The sequence below is a fragment of the Gobius niger genome, assembly GCF_951799975.1.
Source record: "Gobius niger genome assembly, chromosome: 7".
In the NCBI taxonomy this organism is placed as follows: Eukaryota; Metazoa; Chordata; class Actinopteri; order Gobiiformes; family Gobiidae; genus Gobius; species Gobius niger.
The window spans coordinates 7,399,444-7,416,707 of record NC_136858.1 but is presented as its reverse complement, the minus strand read 5'-3'; the positions used below and the strand labels follow the sequence as shown (position 1 = coordinate 7,416,707).

Genomic DNA, 17,264 nt, shown 5'->3' with positions numbered 1-17,264 from the left:
TTAAAGGTTAAAAAAATATCCATATATATTATCTGATGTAAAGTCATGTTTTTTCCAGTTCTTCTGAGTCGTGGTGGGTCATGGTGGACCATGACTGATGTGGACAGGACTGTGGTAGATCTACTTTTACTTTGGAGAAAATAGTTACTATAGTAACTGTTGAAGAAATGAACCTCATGAGCTTCTTCTGTAACATCTGTCCTGCTGCACCACGACTCAGAGGAACTGGTACAAAAACGACTCTACAGCAGAAACAATTGCCAAGGCTTTGTTTATTTTAATTATATACAGGATTTTTCACAGTGATTGTGAAGGAATACATGAATTAACATTATCTTTTATTCTTACATCCAGCAGAAGTGTAATATTCTAACGCAGAATCTCCATGACTTCCTTCACTTCTCAATCTGTGACTGAAGAGCAATGCGGTCTTAGCCCTTTTACAGAAAATAAAGAGCTCACTATTTAGCGTCATGTTTCTGTCACTCACGGTGTCTGACCTACAGTGTAACTCTGAAGCCAATCAGATCACAGTGACTCAGAGTGGGTTGGGCTCAAATGTGACCAAACGCCAAGATCCAAGTTCTGAGACTAAAAATAATATTTCAGCGCTTTAACAGGTTAAAGGACTCTTTTCTATTCAAATGATAGACGAGCATGATTTATATGTTATTGGGAATACGGGGTAGGCACTTACAAGCTTTCTTGCTTCAGCCTACTCCTTTTGAGTTTTCAACCAGCAAAGTGGAAAATATGATCAAATGTACAAAATGTATGCCTAAGTAAAGTAACACAGAACTTTCACTCAAATTCTTTTCTTTCCAGCTCTGATTGCAGACCTTGTGGTGCTGCCTTTTGCCTCATTATCTGTTGAGCTGAGTCTCTGCCCAAACATTGGCATATCCTGCCCATATTCAGCCATGGGAACGAGAGCAGCTGAGTCCACCAGTCACACAGCTCTTCAATTACACAAAACGAGAGGGGGCAGAGAGCGCACAGTCCGTGTTTATTCTGGACCGCGGAGCTGCTTAGTCTCACATGCAATCTCCTCCATCAGCAGCCCAGGGAAAATACCTGCCCGCTACGTTTTATTTTTATCATCAGGAGACGCAATGAGCCGTGTTCAGGCCAAACAAGAGCACGCGGGATGAAAGGGCTGACGGAGCAGGATAAATATGGGATTGGGTTGCCGTCTGAGAGTAGGAGCAGAGATAAACACGCGTGACCGTAGAGAATCCTGAGTCCAAACAGTGGTCACAGACAGGGGACCCGCTTTCACCGCTCGTATTCATCATACAGTATTTGTAATCGCTGCCTTTTCAACACAGGAGCTGAGCGCAGGGAGGATTACAGACTTCTTTTATTTTATTTGGAAATGATAATGAGCAGCTGAAAGATCTTTTGGTTTGATTTACAAGTGCGTAATAATAACCAGCTTCAGGCAGCCTTAGGGGCATTTCGACAGGACCGGAACAGTTCGGTTCACTTGAGACCAGTTCATTTAGGGAGGGCCAGCCCCCGCAAGTGCCTTTAGGGTAAAGGGTCTGGGTTGTTATGGGAGTGGCCTCGGACATTCATATGCATGTTACAGACAACAACCACAGCCTGATATCACTGAGCTTCAGTCCTGCATCACTACACCTTTGTATATGCTAAATTTGGCCATTAGGTGGGGCAGAGCGCATCTACAAAAAAATACTATGTGATTAGTCTATATTATGCCTTTTACATTGAACAGCGATAGGAAAATCATATGTACAGTCACGAGAAAAAGTAAGTACACAGTATGGAATTTCTCACATTTCGGCCTAAATTGGTCACTAAATGTGCCCCGTCGTGAGAACCAGGACACAAGTGGGCTGACTCAGTTTCCCACAAATCGAGAAAGAAGATGTTTTTTTTTATATCGGTGATTTTCGCCTTTTTTATAGAATCTTTTAATTGAGCTCACGAAGAAGCTTCACCATGTTTTAGATAACAGCATTGGTGTATTTAAAAGCGTGAAATCTGAACAAGTCGGAAAAATAGCGCCGTGGGGGCGTGACTTCATGATAATGCAACACTTCCCCGTGTGTCTCACGCAGGCCTGCTGCTGTTGCTAACGCTAGTGATGTGCCGATCGTGTCGAGGCTTCGAAGCGTGTGCCGAGTAATCTAGAGGAGTGTCTATTGAAGCACGCATCGATGCGTGTGTTGATCACGTGTGTGGTGGCGTTCGAAGCCTCGGGAAGTGGCCGTACCACATGACTGATTCAGGAAATGATTCGCGGTCATTAGTAACACAATGACCGAAGTAACACAAGCACATTTTCCATCACAACTCTATAAATTTGCAAATTTAGTCTTTCAGCCCCACCATTTATTGTAAGCACTCAGCATGTTATACATGCTCATGGACCTGTCCCTTTTTAAATCCAGATTAAAGACTAATATTTTAAAACTTGCTTTTTATACTTAGAGCACACTGAATTGTGTCCAGGTTGTAAATATTTGGTGTTATTGTTTTTATCTTTCTGTGAAGCGCTTTGGTCCTCCTGGTGTTGTTGTAAAGTACTATATAAATAAACCTTTACTGATTGATTGATACATTTCTTGTCCACATGATGGCGTAGTGGAGCAAATAAAGCACCTTGATGCTTCGAACCATGTGTGATGCAATTGGCTGTGAGGCTTCAATGCTTCATGGGGATTCATCTTGCCATCACTAGCTAACGCTCTGAATAGCTAGATGCTAATGCTGCTGGAACACTACTACAGAAGTTTGTTTTTCTGCGTGAAACCAGTGACCTATTCCAGGCTACCAGTGCGACTGATGATGCCCTGGCTGTAAGCATGCACAGCGCCCCCTGCTATTTGCATAGTTTTTTTCTTTTCTTTGATTTGTCTTGCTTTTCTCCCCGTAAAGCTGTAAAGCACAGGGGGGAGAAGTGGGTATGGGTTACCTAAATTAGATGTAAATGAGCCCTATTGTCACTCCGAGCCGAGGTGAGAACTGCCCAAAAGTTTAGAAGCTGTTTTGTCAGCTATTAGAAAATCGAAGAGGTTAGCTTCAACTGTTAACCGATTCTCCAAATATGATCAGATTTCCATGTGTTACACATAATTGGAAAGCTTGGAGACAACACTTCTATGGTCTATGTCTCACTCAAAATGCCCAAAAACCAAGTTGTGTCCTCCATTTCCATGATAGGTCACCAATGTGGTCTGATGATTGAACAGTGTCTGCCTGAACCCCCACCCAAACATTTACATTTTATCAAGGCAAGGCAAGTTTATTTGCCAATTCAAAGTGCTTCACAGTTGCATAAATACAAGAAAGCAAATAGAATCAATAAAAACATCAACATAAAATTAATCAATTACAGTAAAAGGCAAGAGTGCAGATAAAATACTTTCAGTCATATGCATGGGCAAAAAGAACTGTTTTCAGCCTGGATTTGAACACTGTCACATATTTTTATTCTGCCGTACAAAGGAAAAACGCAGTAACTGCTCTCTGGGTCAAAATGAGAAAACTGCTGTTGTTTTGCTTTCTGGTATTTTATTTATTATTTATGTTACTAAATTATAATCAGAATCAGCATCAAATATAATTTGAGTATTTGATATGTAAAAGTAGTTTGTGTATTACTTTGTTGTGGTAAGGGGAATCCATATACTGTGTACAGAGTGGTTGCACAGTATGTAACTCATTTTATAATAATTTTGAGTTGAATCAAATTTATTTAACCCTCGTGTGGCCTTCGCGGGTCTTTTTGACCCGCTGGCATGTTCCGGGCATTTGGATGCAAGGTGACACAAGGGGGCGCCCTTCCAACCTTCTCAGTGTAAATGTGAATTGACTTTATTCAGAGTTAGACTTTAGGTCAGACACCATGAGTGACAGTAACATGACACTAAACACAGTGAGCTCTTTGTTTCCAGTAAAAAGGCTGAGGCCTCATTGCTCTTCAGTCACAGACTGAGAAGTGAAGAAGGAAGTCATGGAGCTTCTGCTTTAGACAGAACTTCAGACTTCTGCTGCATGTAGTGGTCATATTACATCATATCAAATGTTGTAATCTGTTAAGCACTTTGTGATACCTTTCGGTATGCAAAGTGCTTTATAAATAAAGATTGATTGATCATATCCTGAAACTCAAATATGTAGTAAAAACATAATATATGGAAATAATTATTACAATTACAAAAAGAAAAATATTTGAAAATCATGTACCTAATCAAAAAGTTTTATTTACTCTCATTCTAAATAAAAACAAAACAAAACAAACAAACCCAAACCATTTGTATCTGCTGTAAAGTCATGTTTGTCCCGGTTCCTCTGAGTCATGGTGGGTCCTGGTGGACCATGACAGATGTGGACAGGACTGTAGTAGATCTACTTTTACTTTGGAGAAAATAGTTACTATCGAAACTGGTGTCAAAGAAATGAACCTCATGAGCTTCTTCTGTAGCATAAGACAAACATGACTTTGTCCACATCAGTCCTGCTACACCATGACTCAGAGGAACTGGGTCAAACATGACTTTACAGCAGATACAAATGGTTAGGGTTTGTGTTTTTAGAATGAGAGTAAATTAAAAAAAAAAAAAAAAAAACTTTTTTATTAGATACAGCATTTTTGTAATTGTAATTATTTTCCATATATTATATTTTTACTACAGATTTGAGTTTCAGGATATGATCAAACAATCAATAAAACTTTATTTATAAAGCACTTTTCATACCAAAAGGTATCACAAAGTTCTTTACAGATTATAACATTTGATTTGATGTAATATGAGCCCTACATGCAGCAGAAGTCTGAAGTTCTGTCTAAAGCAGAAGCTCCATGACTTCCTTCTTCACTTCTCAGTCTGTGACTGAAGAGCAATGAGGCCTCAGCCTTTTTACTGGAAACAAAGAGCTCACTGTGTTTAGTGTCATGTTACTGTCACTCATGGTGTCTGACCTAAAGTCTCACTGTGAAGAAAGTCAACTCACATTTGTTGGAAGGGCGCCCCCTTGTGTCACCTTGCATCCAAATGCCCGGAACATGACAGCGGGTCAAAAAGACCCGCGAAGGCCCCACGAGGGTTAACAAACAAATCCAATATGAACTTAGATTTTAAACTTTCAACAAAAGTAATATCATTAAATATATCAAAAACATTCAATGAACCATACAAATTAAGCCATTCTATTTGGCAACTTATATAAATAAATAAATAATATGGTGAATAATATCAGTTTAACTTCTCAGCACTCATAAAAGTGTGCCCAGAAACAAAGTATTTGAGAGTGATGTCTTCCAGTGCTGTAGAGGGACTATTGACCACAGCTGTCATTGCAGTTATCAAACACCAGTTCTTATTTCGCGCTGTAAAGTTATCCACCCATTACACTGCGCGGCTGATGTCATGTTCTCGCTGAAGTGCTTTCCGTCCTGCAATTCCCTCATGCCAAACCACAGATATGTTTTTTTTGTGGCAGACAGTTGTTGTTGGGGGGGGGGGGGGGGGGGGGGGGGGCATTATTACTTTCTGTGGATCCACACTGCGGATGGACAGAGTTTCACTTGTTGCCTTTTCAGCATCAACCCAGTAATGATGCCTTGCTTGCTCTGCTCTCTTTTTGTGAGTCTCCCACTGGCAACAGGTGGGGCAGTCAGGGGTGGAAAGGCTATTTGGGGGTGCTTGATGTTGCGACGTGAACATTTTGCTTCATGAAGGCTTCACATTCCTCTTCCCCAAGCTTTGTGAAGCTAATATTTTTCCCTTTTACAATCTTCCTGTGCACTTCATAAGAACATTTGTGGTTTTTTTACGGGTGGGACTTTAACGTGTTAATTTTGATTATTTAATTACAATGATTTTAACGTGTTAATTTTTTAAACGCAATTAGTCTTATTACCCCCGATTTCCCCCCCGGAACTCCCGAGCCTGGAACCTTTCAATTTCCGTGTTTCTGGTACGCCCGTATATCTGACGCAGATCCGCTCACAACAGCGATGGACGGTTTAGTTTAGTTTTAAAAATGTCCTGATGGTCGATAGACAGCTGTACTGCTGTGTGCAGGTTGTGTTAAAAGAGTTCTCCTTCCACCGTAATTACTCAAGTCTAAAATGCCATCTCAATGTAAAACATGTTGGACAAACAAAGAGACGTCCTGGATGCTAATGTTAGCATTAGCCTCAAACACAGACGTCCTGGATGCTAATGTTAGCATCAGCCTCAAACACAGAGACGTCCTGGATGCTAATGTTAGCATTAGCTTCAAACACAGATACGTCCTGGATGCTAATGTTAGCATTAGCCTCAAACACAGAGACATCCTCGATGCTAATGTTAGCATTAGCCTCAAACACAGAGACGTCCTCAATGCTAATGTTAGCGTTAGCCTCAAACAAACGCTGCAGCCAGCCCACTCTGAGCCATTACTTTGATATAAATGTGGTATTATTATTACTGTTTTTAATGTACTCTACAAGTTACATGAGTGATCAGAGTTCCTAAAACACTTGAAAGATAAATAGCTATAAATGCACTTTGCCTCTGTTTAACAATAATGAACACATTTGTTGAACTCATGTTTCTATCTAATTATTACTATATAATTATTGAATAATTTAAGTGAAAAAAATTGTTGTTTTTGGTTTTCGATTAAAATGCGATTAATTACAGACCTGTAATTAACTTGATTAAAAAATTCTAATCGAGTCCCACCACTAGTTTTTTTGTTTTTATGTAGTCTTTATGCATCTACCTAATTGTGACGTCGCTTGGTAGATATCTTGTTTGGAGCATGTTCTCATCTGTAATGGCTGATGTTTGGATGAAAGGACTCTATGTGTTTGTGTATGGGTGCTGTCAGTTTTGTTTGTAGGTGCTTGTCTTCCTCTATTTTTATAACTGTCGTTCTTGGGATTATATCCTAATGTAGTAAAAAAAAAAAGTATATTTGAGTGATCTGTTCCTCCTGCTCAGTTGAAGTGTTTTGGTTTATGTTGAATTACTCGATGTTAAATTATTATTATTATTTTTTTCGTTATAGGTGATAATCTTGTATCATTCAAAAATGCATTGCATGACTTCTGCTATTATATTTTTGTTGCATTGTTTTTTGCATTTTGTTCCACAAGACTTCAGTAACTGTACATTTTCGGCTGCAATGTCTGCACCTTCCCTTTCCTCTTTATTTTGTAGTGCATATGTCAAAATCTTACACAACACTTTCACTGACGGTTTTGAAAGGGATGATTTACTATACTCGTCTCAAATAGAATGTTGCGATCTGCACATAATGTCTCAATGATCTGCAGTCTTCAAATATGCCAATAATATCTCCTTGGAATGCACTGCAGAATCAAAGAGCCAGACTGACACAAAACATGGCATAGTATGGCTTTCGACGATTGCTTGTAGTTGAAGGTGTACCTCTGAATACTGGCTGTATTTGACTTTCCTACTTTAGAATGTTAGCAATGTATTTCCATTATTGTTGAATCCAAAGTATGCTGAATATTGTCGGTATTGCATTAGTGGTTCCATGGAGTAATCCATGGAGTAATGGCTACACTGTAATAAGTGTTTCCTTGAATAAAAGCAATAAAATTGAGCATTTGACTTTTTGCTTTCACACAACTTATTTTTCAACCTCTTCAGGGTGCTAGTTTTGGTCCGGGCATTTGGACGCAATTGGACACAAGGGGGGCGCCTTTCCAACCTTCTCAGAGTAAATGTGAATGGACTTTCTTCAGAGTTAGATTTTAGGTCAGACACCATGAGTGACAGTAACATGACGCTAAATACAGTGAGCTCTTTGTTTCCAGTCAAAAGTCTGAGGCCTCATAGATACAGACGGCATCTCGTCATAGAAGGGGGCGTGGCTTTGCCGAGGGGGAAAATAGAATCTTTAGAGAAACACAATTTTCCCTCTTTTTAGCCATTTTCTGGTGGAATATCAACTTATTTATCACACATAAATAAAGTCAAATGTAAATCGGGCCCATATGGATATTTTCTCACAGCAGATTGTTCAGTAGAAGTGAAAAAACGGCAGTTGTAGCAAGCGCTAGCTAGCCGTTAGCATTAGCCCGATGCTAGCATGTAGCATGAAGTTAGCATTCTCCGTTATTCATGTTTTTATGGGCTGTTGAACCACTTTGCTCCTCCCCATGTCTTTGTATCATTATTTAGTATAAACTATATTCATATTTCAGCATTTGTTACAGTAGTTTTTGAATAATTAGAGAAAATATACATTTTTTCAAAATTGTTTTCCCCCTTAACTGTTTTCAAAAATGACCATATATGGGCGATTCCAGAGATGCCGTCTGTATCTATTGCTCTTCAGTCACAGACTGCAGTGAAGAAGGAAGTCATGGAGCTTCTGCTTTAGATAGAACTGCAGACTTCTGCTGGATATAGGAGTCATATCATATTCTGAAGCTCAAATATGCAGTAAAATAAAATATACGGAAAATTAATATTACAACTATAAATAAGTAAAATGTGAATATCCTGTATATAATTAAAAAATTAGATTGATTACTCTCATTCTAAAAAAACAAACCCCCGGTTCCTCTGAGTCGTGGTGGATCATGGTGGACCATGACAGATGTGGACAGGACTGTGGTAGATCTACTTTTACTTTGGAGAAAATAGTTACTATAGTAACTGTTGAAGAAATGAACCTCACAAGCTTCTTCTGTAACATCTGTCCACATCAGTCCTGCTGCACCACGACTCAGAGGAACTGGGACAAACATGACTCTACAGCAGATAAATATTACAAGGGTTTGTTTTAATAATAATCTAATTTAATCACAAAAAGGGTTTGTCACAATTATTAAGAAGAAATAATTAAATGTCTGTCTTATTCTTACGTGCCGCAGAAGTCTGATGTTCTGTCTAAAGCAGAAGCTCCATGACTTCCTTCTTCAATTCTCAGTCTGTGACTGAAGAGCAATGAGGCCTCAGCCTTTTTACTGGAAACAAAGAGCACATTGTATTTAGTGTCATGTTACTGTCACTCATGGTGTCTGACCAAAAGTCTAACTCTGAAGAAAGTCAGTTCACATTTACACTGAGAAGGCTGGAAAGGCGCCCCCTTGTGTCCAATTGCGTCCAAATGCCTGGACCAAAAGCACCCTGATGAGTTGGAAAACTTAACTCAATTTTATTGCTTTTATTCAAGGAAACACTTATTACAGTGTAGCACTTTGGACTTTGAATCCAGTCATTCGAGTTTAAATCTTGCTGGGACCTTATTGGACATCAATTATGCTAATCTGATAGAAAACAATAATATTTGAGCATATTTGATGACTGCTACACAACTACATAAATTCTTCTTCAAATTATAGCCTCTAGTAGGGTTGGGCAATGAATTGAATTTTAATCTAATCGAGATTTTAATAAAGGTCCATCACGATAATAGCTTGGTGCATTTTAATCGAGGATAATTGGCCAGACCAGTCTGGGAAAAAACATGCACAGTGCAATGCTGTAGCGCCTGTCAGGTCAATCCCTGGGATACACTCGTCACATGGCCTAAACAAACAGGAAGCAGGGATGATGGTACATGCTGCACAAAGAGTGATTTTAAGTGTGAAATCAGTTACAAAGTTGCGCTGACTCGTCTAAAGGGCGAACAGAAACACATGGGGAGTTGACAGAGGACCAGGACGAGCACAGAGATGAAGAGTTTAAACCTAACAGTGAACTGTCAATTTGATCGTCTTTCTTACTAACAACTGTGCTGTTTAATCATTCCTTTATGTATGTATTTGCAGATGTTTGTGTGTTGCTTGGCCAGCTGAAGGGGTCCATATGCATGATGATATCGTAACACATTGAGTGTCAAAAATATTTACACTGAACTGCAGTCTTAAAATCTGCCAACTACATCTCCTTGGAGTGCAGTGCAGAATCCAAGATCCAGATTTACACACAACATGGCATGGTTTCACTGGGGCTTGAACCCATTTAAGACGTTTTTCATTATTTTCCTACATCCAACGACTGCGAGTAGTTGTAGGTACATGCAGCGATCCAACCAAATATCTCTGGTGGAATCTATGAATACTGGCTGTATTGGATCCTCCTACTTCAGAATTTTAGGAACTGTGCCCTGTTGTTTATCCTGAACTCGTGTCTTCAAATCTGCCAAAAACATCTCCTTGGAATGCGCTGCAGAATCCGAGATCCAGACTTACACAAAACACCACGTGGTTTCACTGGGGCTTGAACCCAGGACCTTCTGCGTGTAAAGCAGACGTGATGACCAGTCTACACTATGAAACCTTCCTTAGGCCTACCTTTCTCCTCATTGACCAAATAGTCACTGCCAATTCTATTTTCCCATTTCTGATTTGTATCTTCTTGGCAGAACTATGGCCTGTTAATCCAGCAATCCAAGTCCAACTCTTTGGCGCACCTCAAAGTACCGCATTTAATGTACTCATTTCAAATAGAATGTTGGGATCGGCGCATAATGTCTTAATGACCTGCAGTCTTCAAATCTGCCAAAAACATCTCCTTGGAATGCACTGCAGAATCCAAGAGCCAGACTGACACAAAACATGGCATGGTTTCACTGGGGCTTGAACCCAGGTTAAGATGTTTTTCGTTAGTCTTGCTTCCGACCATTGCTGGTAGTTGAAGGTGCAAACGTATGGTTCCATGGTGTAATGGTTAGCACTCTGGGCTCTGAATCCAGCGATCCGAGTTCAAATCTCGGTGGAACCTGTGAATACTGGCAGTATGTGACTTTCTTACTTTAGAATGTTAGCGATTTATTTCCATCATTGTTGAATCCAAATTATGCTGATTTTTGTCAGTATTGCACTCGTGGTTCCATGATGTCATGGCTAGCACTTTGGACTTTGATTCCAGTGATCCGAGTTTAAAGCTTGCTGGGACCTAATCGGACATCAATTATGCTAATCTGATTGAAAACAATCGGAGCACATTTGACGACTACTACACAACTGCATAAATTCTTCGAAGCGTCAGCTCTTTGGAGAATAAGATGTCTTTTTGATTATTTTACATCAAGTTATTGGAGCTGTATTCAACGGCGACTGTTGTGGTTCCATGGTGTAATGGTGATCACTCTGGACTTTGAATCCAGCAATCCGAGTTCGAGTCTCGGTGGAACCTCGTAGTCACTGCTCTCTTTAGCCAGTGGATTGTGAGTTTGGTGTTCTGTTGCTCTGGAAATGCACTTGTCAAAATCTTACACAACAGTGATGGTTTTGAAAGGGACGAAGCCCAGATGATCTGAATCTTTCATCGAAAGCAAAAAACAATCAAAGGTGATAATGAAATTAAAAAGTGCATTAAGGCTACAACTTATGAAATACTTTCTAAACTTTAAACGCCTGGCTAACACAACTCATAAGAGTTTCTTCGATTTGGATTGAAAGAGCCCAAGTCCATATGCATGATGACATCTTAACACACTGAGTGCCAAAAACAGAAATACTGTCCGCCACATATTGTGGCCAGTGTCTGCGCAGTCGTGGCATCCAGCGCTTCTGCGGGAGCTACTGCATTTGCCTGTAGTCGTAAATTCAAACCTGTGGTTCCATGGTGTAATGGTTAGCACTCTGGACTCTGAATCCAGCGATCCGAGTTCAAATCTCGGTGGAACCTCAGAAGCCTGGCTGTGACCTTCCTCATTCATAAAGTTAGGAACTGTGTTCTGTGGTTTACACTGAACTGCAGTCTTAAAATCTGCCAACTACATCTCCTTGGAGTGCAGTGCAGAATCCAAGATCCAGATTTACAAATAACATGGCATGGTTTCAATGGGGCTTGAACACATTTAAGACTTTTTCATTACTTTCCTAAATCCAACGACTGCGAGTAGTTGTCGGTACATGCAGCGATCCAACCACATATCTCGGTGGAATCTATGAATACTGTCTGTATTGGATCCTCCTACTTCAGAATGTTAGGAACTGTGCCCTGTTGTTTATCCTGAACTCGTGTCTTCAAATCTGCCAAAAACATCTCCTTGGAATGCGCTGCAGAATCCGAGATCCAGACTTACACAAAACACCACATGGTTTCACTGGGGCTTGAACCCAGGACCTTCTGCGTGTAAAGCAGACGTGATGACCACTACACTAAGAAACCTTCCTTAGGCCTACAGTTCTCCTCATTGACCAAATAGTCACTGCCAATTCTATTTTCCCATTTCTGATTTGTATCTTCTTGGCAGAACTATGGCCTGTTAATCCAGCAATCCAAGTCCAACTCTTTGGCGCACCTCAAAGTACCGCATGTAATGTACTCATTTCAAATAGAATGTTGGGATCGGCGCATAATGTCTTAATGACCTGCAGTCTTCAAATCTGCCAAAAACATCTCCTTGGAATGCACTGCAGAATCCAAGAGCCAGACTGACACAAAACATGGCATGGTTTCACTGGGGCTTGAACCCAGGTTAAGATGTTTTTCGTTAGTCTTGCTTCCGACCATTGCTGGTAGTTGAAGGTGCAAACGTATGGTTCCATGGTGTAATGGTTAGCACTCTGGGCTCTGAATCCAGCGATCTGAGTTCAAATCTCGGTGGAACCTGTGAATACCGGCAGTATGTGACTTTCTTACTTTAGAATGTTAGCGATTTATTTCCATCATTGTTGAATCCAAATTATGCTGATTTTTGTCAGTATTGCACTCGTGGTTCCATGATGTCATGGCTAGCACTTTGGACTTTGATTCCAGTGATCCGAGTTTAAAGCTTGCTGGGACCTAATCCGACATCAATTATGCTAATCTTATTGAAAACAATCGGAGCACATTTGATGACTGCTACACTACTGCATAAATTCTTCGAAGCGTCAGCTCTTTGGAGAATAAGATGTCTTTTTGATTATTTTACATCAAGTTATTGGAGCTGTATTCAACGGCAACCGTTGTGGTTCCATGGTGTAATGGTGATCACTCTGGACTTTGAATCCAGCAATCCGAGTTCGAGTCTCGGTGGAACCTCGTAGTCACTGCTCTCTTTAGCCAGTGGATTGTGAGTTTGGTGTTCTGTTGCTCTGGAAATGCACTTGTCAAAATCTTACACAACAGTGATGGTTTTGAAAGGGACGAAGCCCAGATGATCTGAATCTTTCATCGAAAGTAAAAAACAATCAAAGGTGATAATGAAATTAAAAAGTGCATTAAGGCTACAACTTATGAAATACTTTCTAAACTTTAAACGCCTGGCTAACACAACTCATAAGAGTTGCTTCGATTTGGATTGAAAGAGCCCAAGTCCATATGCATGATGACATCTTAACACACTGAGTGCCAAAAACAGAAATACTGTCCGCCACATATTGTGGCCAGTGTCTGCGCAGTCGTGGCATCCAGCGCTTCTGCGGGAGCTACTGCATTTGCCTGTAGTCGTAAATTCAAACCTGTGGTTCCATGGTGTAATGGTTAGCACTCTGGACTCTGAATCCAGCGATCCGAGTTCAAATCTCGGTGGAACCTCTGAAGCCTGGCTGTGACCTTCCTCATTCATAAAGTTAGGAACTTTGTTCTGTGGTTTACACTGAACTGCAGTCTTAAAATCTGCCAACTACATCCCCTTGGAGTGCAGTGCAGAATCCAAGATCCAGATTTACAAATAACATGGCATGGTTTCAATGGGGCTTGAACCCATTTAAGACTTTTTCATTACTTTCCTAAATCCAACGACTGCGAGTAGTTGTCGGTACATGCAGCGATTCAACCACATATCTCGGTGGAATCTATGAATACTGTCTGTATTGGATCCTCCTACTTCAGAATGTTAGGAACTGTGCCCTGTTGTTTATCCTGAACTCGTGTCTTCAAATCTGCCAAAAACATCTCCTTGGAATGCGCTGCAGAATCCGAGATCCAGACTTACACAAAACACCACATGGTTTCACTGGGGCTTGAACCCAGGACCTTCTGCGTGTAAAGCAGACGTGATGACCACTACACTAAGAAACCTTCCTTAGGCCTACATTTCTCCTCATTGACCAAATAGTCACTGCCAATTCTATTTTCCCATTTCTGATTTGTATCTTCTTGGCAGAACTATGGCCTGTTAATCCAGCAATCCAAGTCCAACTCTTTGGCGCACCTCAAAGTACCGCATTTAATGTACTCATTTCAAATAGAATGTTGGGATCGGCGCATAATGTCTTAATGACCTGCAGTCTTCAAATCTCCACAAAACATCTCCTTGGAATGCACTGCAGAATCCAAGAGCCAGACTGACACAAAACATGGCATGGTTTCACTGGGGCTTGAACCCAGGTTAAGATGTTTTTCGTTAGTCTTGCTTCCGACCATTGCTGGTAGTTGAAGGTGCAAACGTATGGTTCCATGGTGTAATGGTTAGCACTCTGGGCTCTGAATCCAGCGAGCCGAGTTCAAATCTCGGTGGAACCTGTGAATACTGGCAGTATGTGACTTTCTTACTTTAGAATTTTAGCGATTTATTTCCATCATTGTTGAATCCAAATTATGCTGATTTTTGTCAGTATTGCACTCGTGGTTCCATGATGTCATGGCTAGCACTTTGGACTTTGATTCCAGTGATCCGAGTTTAAAGCTTGCTGGGACCTAATCGGACATCAATTATGCTAATCTGATTGAAAACAATCGGAGCACATTTGATGACTGCTACACTACTGCATAAATTCTTCGAAGCGTCAGCTCTTTGGAGAATAAGATGTCTTTTTGATTATTTTACATCAAGTTATTGGAGCTGTATTCAACGGCAACCGTTGTGGTTCCATGGTGTAATGGTGATCACTCTGGACTTTGAATCCAGCAATCCGAGTTCGAGTCTCGGTGGAACCTCGTAGTCACTGCTCTCTTTAGCCAGTGGATTGTGAGTTTGGTGTTCTGTTGCTCTGGAAATGCACTTGTCAAAATCTTACACAACAGTGATGGTTTTGAAAGGGACGAAGCCCAGATGATCTGAATCTTTCATCGAAAGTAAAAAACAATCAAAGGTGATAATGAAATTAAAAAGTGCATTAAGGCTACAACTTATGAAATACTTTCTAAACTTTAAACGCCTGGCTAACACAACTCATAAGAGTTGCTTCGATTTGGATTGAAAGAGCCCAAGTCCATATGCATGATGACATCTTAACACACTGAGTGCCAAAAACAGAAATACTGTCCGCCACATATTGTGGCCAGTGTCTGCGCAGTCGTGGCATCCAGCGCTTCTGCGGGAGCTACTGCATTTGCCTGTAGTCGTAAATTCAAACCTGTGGTTCCATGGTGTAATGGTTAGCACTCTGGACTCTGAATCCAGCGATCCGAGTTCAAATCTCGGTGGAACCTCTGAAGCCTGGCTGTGACCTTCCTCATTCATAAAGTTAGGAACTGTGTTCTGTGGTTTACACTGAACTGCAGTCTTAAAATCTGCCAACTACATCCCCTTGGAGTGCAGTGCAGAATCCAAGATCCAGATTTACAAATAACATGGCATGGTTTCAATGGGGCTTGAACCCATTTAAGACTTTTTCATTACTTTCCTAAATCCAACGACTGCGAGTAGTTGTCGGTACATGCAGCGATTCAACCACATATCTCGGTGGAATCTATGAATACTGTCTGTATTGGATCCTCCTACTTCAGAATGTTAGGAACTGTGCCCTGTTGTTTATCCTGAACTCGTGTCTTCAAATCTGCCAAAAACATCTCCTTGGAATGCGCTGCAGAATCCGAGATCCAGACTTACACAAAACACCACATGGTTTCACTGGGGCTTGAACCCAGGACCTTCTGCGTGTAAAGCAGACGTGATGACCACTACACTAAGAAACCTTCCTTAGGCCTACATTTCTCCTCATTGACCAAATAGTCACTGCCAATTCTATTTTCCCATTTCTGATTTGTATCTTCTTGGCAGAACTATGGCCTGTTAATCCAGCAATCCAAGTCCAACTCTTTGGCGCACCTCAAAGTACCGCATTTAATGTACTCATTTCAAATAGAATGTTGGGATCGGCGCATAATGTCTTAATGACCTGCAGTCTTCAAATCTCCACAAAACATCTCCTTGGAATGCACTGCAGAATCCAAGAGCCAGACTGACACAAAACATGGCATGGTTTCACTGGGGCTTGAACCCAGGTTAAGATGTTTTTCGTTAGTCTTGCTTCCGACCATTGCTGGTAGTTGAAGGTGCAAACGTATGGTTCCATGGTGTAATGGTTAGCACTCTGGGCTCTGAATCCAGCGAGCCGAGTTCAAATCTCGGTGGAACCTGTGAATACTGGCAGTATGTGACTTTCTTACTTTAGAATTTTAGCGATTTATTTCCATCATTGTTGAATCCAAATTATGCTGATTTTTGTCAGTATTGCACTCGTGGTTCCATGATGTCATGGCTAGCACTTTGGACTTTGATTCCAGGGATCCGAGTTTAAAGCTTGCTGGGACCTAATCGGACATCAATTATGCTAATCTGATTGAAAACAATCGGAGCACATTTGATGACTGCTACACTACTGCATAAATTCTTCGAAGCGTCAGCTCTTTGGAGAATAAGATGTCTTTTTGATTATTTTACATCAAGTTATTGGAGCTGTATTCAACGGCAACCGTTGTGGTTCCATGGTGTAATGGTGATCACTCTGGACTTTGAATCCAGCAATCCGAGTTCGAGTCTCGGTGGAACCTCGTAGTCACTGCTCTCTTTAGCCAGTGGATTGTGAGTTTGGTGTTCTGTTGCTCTGGAAATGCACTTGTCAAAATCTTACACAACAGTGATGGTTTTGAAAGGGACGAAGCCCAGATGATCTGAATCTTTCATCGAAAGTAAAAAACAATCAAAGGTGATAATGAAATTAAAAAGTGCATTAAGGCTACAACTTATGAAATACTTTCTAAACTTTAAACGCCTGGCTAACACAACTCATAAGAGTTGCTTCGATTTGGATTGAAAGAGCCCAAGTCCATATGCATGATGACATCTTAACACACTGAGTGCCAAAAACAGAAATACTGTCCGCCACATATTGTGGCCAGTGTCTGCGCAGTCGTGGCATCCAGCGCTTCTGCGGGAGCTACTGCATTTGCCTGTAGTCGTAAATTCAAACCTGTGGTTCCATGGTGTAATGGTTAGCACTCTGGACTCTGAATCCAGCGATCCGAGTTCAAATCTCGGTGGAACCTCTGAAGCCTGGCTGTGACCTTCCTCATTCATAAAGTTAGGAACTGTGTTCTGTGGTTTACACTGAACTACAGTCTTAAAATCTGCCAACTACATCTCCTTGGAGTGCA

At 40.8% G+C, this 17,264-nt stretch overlaps 1 protein-coding gene across 1 annotated transcript in view; it reads right to left on the bottom strand.

Annotated features, from left to right (window-relative positions):
* Nucleotides 1–17,264, bottom strand: part of atrnl1a (attractin-like 1a) — a gene marked incomplete at both ends in the record, with an annotated part of 698,456 nt that overhangs the window by 473,358 nt on the left and 207,834 nt on the right. The window lies entirely within an intron of this gene.